The sequence below is a fragment of the Bidens hawaiensis genome, unplaced genomic scaffold (assembly GCF_021521415.1).
Source record: "Bidens hawaiensis isolate Kalapana, Puna unplaced genomic scaffold, B.hawaiensis_p1.1 tig00019807_1, whole genome shotgun sequence".
NCBI lineage: Eukaryota > Viridiplantae > Streptophyta > Magnoliopsida > Asterales > Asteraceae > Bidens > Bidens hawaiensis.
This window is the reverse complement of record NW_027493010.1, coordinates 116,616-122,236: the sequence shown is the minus strand read 5'-3', so window position 1 is coordinate 122,236 and position 5,621 is coordinate 116,616.

The following is a 5,621-nucleotide window of genomic DNA, read 5'->3' as shown; positions in this document are numbered from 1 at the left end:
TTTAGGTTGACTCGAGAACTTGAAGAAAAACGTTGTCAAGACTATTAGGATATTAGCAAAACGAACAATATTTTATTTGCTATGATTGAATTCGGTTTGTATGAACAAGTTATGTGACTCTTTATGATTTTATGAATTTAAATGAGTTGATTAAATATTGTCACTTTAAATAGTGTCTTGTGTTCTTGAGCAATCCGTTGCACCCCGGCATGTTCCGCCGCCTTTGGTCGGGGTGTGACAATATGCTTATATGCTTTACTTGAATACATTTTGGAGAGGTCCAACATATTCTCATACTAGTATGATCATACGCCCGTCGTGTTAGCTATCGTCCAGTTCATCTGGCATCAAGCTTACCGACGACATATTTACTTTCTCATTTGGTTAAATTGCTTATCTCACTTGACACAGTTTGCACTTTTATTTATTATTTATATATTCATGAAATATGGTGTTTTATTCACTCAACCTAGTGTTGTTAAAATTATTTGTATTTTTAACGCATATGCAGGTCATCGTGTGATATGATTATCAAGCTTGTTTGAAGAAACTTAGGATTGCACGCTAGAGAGAAGAAACAAGACTTTGAATTTTTGTTTTTGTCATTACTTATCTTAATTATGGATTTTGTATTTGGTATTTGAATTTATTTGGATATTTAATTAAATTAAATAGATATAAATTATTGCATGATAGTACCTTGAGAGCTGTGAGAAATCAGCTCATGCCCCGGCATTTCCGCTGTAGGTTGGGGTGTGACAGAACACTTGGGAATGATTGATCAAATGCAATGGTTGAAAGAATATAGTTATGTGAAAGTATGAATGTATTATTGACTACAATCTGCCTATTACAGGTATTCACCCCTCTTTCTTATAAGAGAAGAAGGGATGAGGATTTACATAGAATATAATATTGAGGTTTTGGGGTGAAGGCTATTTTCTCTTGGTCCCATGTATTTTCCGCTGAACCCTTCTTTTCCCCATATATCCATGGGATATTTCATTGAGCCTGGGAGACCATGCTTCTTAGGCCGTTCACCTGGACCAGGCTAGAGCGCCTTTCTTGCAGCCATGACAAGACCTTTCACTGATATTCTCTCTATTCCACTCCATCTCAACTGAGCCGGGGCTTTCCTCTTATTTGGGATGTTCTTATGGGCTCGTATACTATGTAAGCTCTTCAAGTCCCCTAGTCAATTATTGTTATTATTTATGATGACGATAATGGACTTAGTCATTTAGCCTTCCATTTTCTATCAGCCCATCTTTTATGCATCTTCTCCATTTTAGGCCTGAATTTGGGTTGTCTCGTCCTGGGCTTAGGCTCAATTCCCAGCCCATAGGTAATTATTTTGTGCAGTAGATATTATTTATGCACAATACCTGTTAGTACACGATTTTGCGTCTCGAGTCTTTGTATCTATCGTTAAGTATTTATTGTTTATTTAATGAAAAAGTTATATTATTATTAAGCTAGTTCGGTAGGGAACCGTCTAGTTCGTTAAGCTTGTTTAACGAACTAGACCTTATGTTAAGTTATACCCTGATTCGTTAAGGATGTTTAACGAATCAGGATGTAGTTCGTTAAAGTTATTTCGTTTATTGTAATGTAACGAAGTGAAGACTAGTTCGTTACGGAATGTGTAACGAACTAGAATTCATCTTCTATATATAGTGGTGTGTCCACTGATAATTTAAGTTTTTGAGAGTTATATTATCGAATCCATGTCCAGATCTACTCTCTCTCTCAAGCTTCATCTTAATATATTCAATCTAATTATGCATATATACTACTAATACTAATACTAATATATAACATACAATTAAGAGCATCATGAACTAGATCCGCATAATTGGTTAAGTAATCCTAGATCTGAGATCGTTTCTAGAGCTTCTCAAGTGGTATAAGAGCTTTCGGTGTTCTATTGCTCTTAATTCGAGTGTTAATTCGTTATTATAGGGCTGTTAATTGTTATTTTGGTATTATTAAGTTTACAGTTTAAATTTGGATCAAATTAAGTGTGAATTTGATTATGTTATGGATTGATTGGATTGGATCTGTGTTTGGTAAGGTATTGGAAAAGATTTGTGAGTTGGAATTGTAATTTGGATTGGTTAGTTGTTATTGTGTGGTTTGGATTTGATTTGACCGAAACAGAGGTTGGTTTTTGGTTGAATTGATCACGAGTTAAGGGTAATTGGTTACGGGATGGTTTGAATTGGTTTTGGCGTTGTGTTTTCGAGTATTTTGGTAGGTAAATTGTGCGATTTGGTAAGGTATTGAAAGAGTATAACAGATTTGGGTTTTCGTTTGGTGTTCATATGTTTTCCAGAATTCTAAAAATGCATGATGAATGTTTGAAGATTTGAAGATTCGTTATAATCTCAATCAATTCGTTATACTAATTCGCTACTTTGTGTTCCAATTCGTTACTTTTTCTCATTCGTGTCATTCACTTCGTGTGACACGCGTCTAGATTCGTTAACTTTAAATCTAACAACTTTTTGCCACGTGGCAATAGTTGTCAGAGTTTGTTACAACCGTTGTAACAACCTGATTAGCTATAGTTGATTCGTTATCGACTATAGCTAATTCGTTATTAAATTCATTAAGTAATTCGTTAAGGTTTACTCAGTGATACGTTGACTTATTTCATCAAACTAATTTGTTGACCAGTTCGTTAAAACCTTCCAGATTCGTTAACATTTTATATTCGTTAAATTCTTTTTTGATTCGTTACCTGGACAATTTTTAATTCGTGAATTGTGATTCGTTAACTACTGTTTACAGTTCGTTAAAATTACTGTTCACAGTTCGCTAAGAAATTTTCAAATTTGACCCTTGAATTTTGAGTGTCTTGTCATTTGTCAAAATGGCTGGTATGTATGCTTTGGCTTCCCAAAATATGTTAATGCAAAAAATTTTGCAACTGGACACCGAGATTGGTTCACATTCAAAATGTCCACGTTTAATGAAATTTAGCGATTTGTTAAGTGGGAACCCTGTTTCCGTGCTCATCTAGGATCGGTGCACCCTGATTGTTCGTATTTCCTGGATGAGGTATATACCGTTCCTATGATTGGAGATGAGACTATCGTCTTCACACCTAAATCTATCTCACAATACTCTCAAGAAGAAAAGAAAGCGTTCGAGATTGAGACAAAAGCCTACTCTACTCTTAAAATGGTTTTACCTGAAAACATCTTTCACCAAGTTGGTGGCATAAAGATTTGTGCTTCGTTATTCCAACACATTCGTATGAGGAGTATGGGTAACACCGCTGAAAGCAAGAAAGTCATGCTAAAGTTTCAATTTAGAAACTTTAACTTACTTAAGGGTGAGACTGTCGAGGAGATGACAACAAGGTTTAACCCTTTGATAGCCGAGATGGACAAGATGAAGTTGGAAACTTCTGAAGTTGATAAAATTGATACTATCAAGAGTGCACTACCGAGTTCTTATTCTACGTTTTTAATGGTTCTGAAAGAGAACAATTACTTCAACAATGAAGACTTGACTGCATCCGAATTCATGCAAAAGATCGAAGCAAGAGAATACGATCTCAGATCAAAAGTCTTCAAAGGATAATCAATATCCTGCCTTTTATGGTGGGAGTATGCCCTTGAGTTCAACCATTTCTCCAATCACTGCATTTCTTACACAACATGTAAGTGATAATGCTACAACTATTTATAGTGATCCACGAGCAAATTTCTACACTGCTGGAAATTCTGGTTCACCAGATGTTTCTAATGCTTCTGGAGTGTCTGGAAATTCATCAACTACAAATCAATTCTCACCACCACCGACTGTCAACATGAAGGGAGCTGAACGAAACTTTGCTTTCTTGACAGCCTTCATGTCTTCCTATGAAAATTTGGTGAGTATCAAGATTGCCACTAGTGATTTGACTGATGAAGACTATGATCAGATTGATCCAGATGACTTAGAGATTATGGACTTGAAATGGAATATGGCGATGGTTGTTCGTAAGGTTAAAAGGTTTATGCAAAGGACCGGAAAATATCTCCCCGCATTAAACAAGAAGTTGGGATTTAATAAATTGAAGGTTAAATGTTATAATTGCCACGAATTCGAACATTTTGCTAAAGAATGTGATAAGCCGAAAAAGGAGTATACTGGTCCTCGTGGTCAAAACCAAAGTTCTTGTACACCACGAGGTAATGATGCTGAAAAGAAACTGTCTACTTCTTGGTCACAAGCAATGTTAGCTGATGGAACCGATTGGTCACAACGACTGTTGTGTAGTGATAATCAAGCCAATTTGGTTATGTTCAAGATAAATGACGTTTTTCAATATGCAAGCGGAAGTGAGCTATCGTCTGATAATGACACTGAATCGGATTCTAAGATTCATGTGATAAATTTCCAACCACATTTGCTTGCATGGCTAAGATCAATGAGGTTAGTTCTTCTATCTCTGCTAATTTGTCTGCTAAAGTTACTTGTGTTGAATGTGAAACTAACAAACCTAAGTTAGAGTCTTTGAAAAATCACAATGATAGTTTAGTGAGAGAAATTTCTTCACTAAAGGATACTTAACGACAATCTCTTGCTTCACTAGAAGATTGAAGCTTTGTCGACAAGTAACCTTGATCTCAAGGCTGAGTTATCTGTTAAAATGACAATAAATGATCAAAAGTTTCAAGAAATTTTGAAACATCGTTCGAAGATAACCGAGCTTGAGAATGAGGTTCTTGAGTTAAAGAACAAGTTGGGAAAATTTAGAAACTCTTCCTTTTTGCTAAACGAAATAATTGAAGTATCTGGTAAGCAAAAAGATTCGAAAAAGGGTATAGGTTTTGTTGAAATTCCACCACCTTTTCATATGACTATAAATCAAATCCTTTTGCTAGAAAAGAAGAGGATGTAATTGTGAAAGAACATGTGATTTCATAAAATCTAAACCAGTTAAACCTGAAACTGTTGGGACTTATATTTTAGACCGACGCATCGAATTAATCTTTGGGTGAAAAATATATTATTTTGGTCTCAACCAAGGGTGGATGGCTTGAAGACCAAGTCATGCTAGGCTAGTATAAATAGATGTTTTTATTCATTTGTCTAGTATGAGTGACTGTATTGTGTATGTGTGAGATTTAGGGTTTTATCCCTTTGAGAGAGTCTCTGCCTCCAGGATGAGCTCTCCTGGTGGCGGATGAGATATTTCTTAATTGATTGTATGTATGAATGTATGTATGAGTGTTTCATCTTAATGAGAATCATTCGGGTAATTTTTCATACTACCATTTCTATCTTGTTTGTGTTTTAATTACAATTGTTCATCCTACTTTATTATTGATTGTTAATCAAATCAGGCTCTCTCCCAATACACCTCATCCGTCCAACTAACTGTTGGAATTGATCTGCCCAAGACACATATTAGAGTTGATGTGGCTAGTACGTTATGATCCAAGTCGGGTCATACCCAATAACAAGCTAAACAAACACCGATAATATTCGTTTACATATGATGTGATCATAACAAATGAATATTAACACTTGAGTTATTTAGAAAGGGGTTTCTAAATAAAATGTACTTGTGTAATAAACAAATCATATGGAGGATTTATGTTTTGTGAGAGAACATTACATAG